Genomic DNA, 2,329 nt, shown 5'->3' with positions numbered 1-2,329 from the left:
GGCTGACCAGCACACCCTGAGCTACGGATGAATGATTACTCTGACACAATGTTTGCTGTGAAAGAGAGGGCTAAGGGACTGCCTGGCTAAAGGAACCAGATAGCCTCTATTGCCTGTCTGGTTAGGCTTTTATTGTAACAGCAGTTTGAGATAAAGTTTATCTTTTAGATACAATCATTAGGGTAAGTAATATTGGGAGATCAAATGTGTCTGCAGTGTTCTTTAAGCAAGGACACCCAAAGATTAAGCATAAGGATTCCAGTAAAACCTGGGTGTCTGCACATGCACAGACATATTTGGAAAGGTCAAGGAATAAGTAGGGGCACTGCCTTCAGCACTCCCCTAACTTGGAATTCCGATACACAGGGTGGGCTGTCTTCAGCACTCTTCCCTTATCTTGGAATGCCCCCCTTACTAACTTTCCAGCCAAGTCCCATGCTTCCCCACAAGACACAATAACATGTGTTTCTAAAAGTTCGCTGTAATGTTGACACTGCTGATTCAGGAGGAGCACACTTTGAGAACCATTACACAAGGGAGATATAAATTTTTCAGATTTGAATTCTATATTGAAATAAGATAGGGCTAACATCAGTTTTCTGTCTTCTTTATAAACCTGATTCGTAAGCTATAGGTGATTTAAAATACCATGCTGGCTTGTGTGGTATTGTTTTTGGTTATTTTTAAATGTTTTTCTGACCCCAGTATTATAAATCTGATCCTTCTATAATTGTATCAGTATTTAAAATTGGGATATCACGGTGTACTAAAAATGGTGGTAAAATGTATTTTCTCTAAAGATATGTACCTTTTCCTTTACACATCCTTTGATGCTTTTTTTCTCTGGCTAAATATGTTGAACAGAAGTCCAATTAGCATTATGTGTCAGAGAATGTGCCAGCAAAAGTAAAATGGCTTAACGACAAAATTATCCATTAGCAACTTCAGGACAGGTCTTATGTCTGCTCATCCTGGCCTATCCATCATAATTTCTGATACCTGTTCACTGTGATTATGTAATTTTCTCTACCAATCCTCAAGCTCAAGTCAGTCAGAATCAGCCCTAACACCAAGAGCTGTTATTTTAAAGTGGCAAATTAAAATACAGATGTTAAGTGTTAAGGGACAGTACAGCAAAGTAATGAAGGTTTTTCCCATGGACAGCATTGTACTTTTGTTTTCTCTGTTGTTCATGTTTGAGATAATTGGTTGAGAGGGAAGGCAGTGATGATAAGGAAAGGAAATTAATGAGGCTAATATTTCTAGGAGTCTATAGAACGGGGATAATGAGATATTTCCTACCTGAACTATAAGATTTTTTTTGTGTGTGAGAATCAAATAAATGATGAATGCAAAAGTTCTCTGAAAAAATTAATATCTGATTTTAAATAATTACTCCATGGATAAACAAGAGATTTTCAGTATTCTCCAGGAGGGACACAAGGTTTACAAAGAATTTCTCAATTTAAAAGAGCAGAGACTAATGTGATATATAGAGTAAGAGAAGAAAAAAGAAAGGTTAGAGCAAAGAAAATATAGATGCAGCAAATAAAGAAGATTAAAAACCTCAAAATATAAATACATGGATAATGAAGTAGAATGAGTTAACTTAGTCCAAATACATATAACCAAGGTGCAATTGTTAATGGACTGTACTCCCTACTTATCTTTTAAAAAAATATATCTTATTGATATTTCACAGAGAGAAAGGGAGAGGGATAGAGAGTTAGAAACATTGATGAGAGAGAAGCATCGATCAACTGCCTCCTGCACACCTCCTACTGGGGATGTGCCCACAACCAAGGTACATGCCCTTGACCGGAATTGAACCTGGGACCTTTCAGTCCGCAGGCCGATGCTCTATCCACTGAGCCAAACCAGTCAGGGCTCTACTTATTTTTTAAAAAATATGTTCTCATTAATTTTTTAGAGAGAGAGGAAGGAAGAGAGAGAAAGAAAGACATCAATGAGAGAGAAACTTTGGTTGGCTGCTTCTTGCATACCTCCTACTGGGGATGGAGCCCACAACCCAGGCATGTGCCTTGACCGGGAATTGAGCCTGTGATATCTTGGTGCACGGATAATGCTCAACCAACTGAGCCACAGCAGCTAGATAAACTCTCTCTCTCTCACTCTAAAAAAAAAAAAAAAAGGCACTTTTGTGAAGGACAGTGAATGTGTTCTTCAAGAGATAGCTTTCTCATCAAAGTCCAAAGTGAATGGATAAACAAACATAGGTCAAGCAAACTATAGAGAAAAAGAGGAGATTGAAGTCACCACATCATGAGCAAAAAGCAGAGTTCTCCATAGCATACATCAAAAAGGGATG

This window comes from Myotis davidii, unplaced genomic scaffold (assembly GCF_000327345.1).
Source record: "Myotis davidii unplaced genomic scaffold, ASM32734v1 scaffold210, whole genome shotgun sequence".
In the NCBI taxonomy this organism is placed as follows: Eukaryota; Metazoa; Chordata; class Mammalia; order Chiroptera; family Vespertilionidae; genus Myotis; species Myotis davidii.
The sequence above is the reverse complement of the archived record's forward strand: the minus strand, read 5'-3'. Positions refer to the sequence as shown.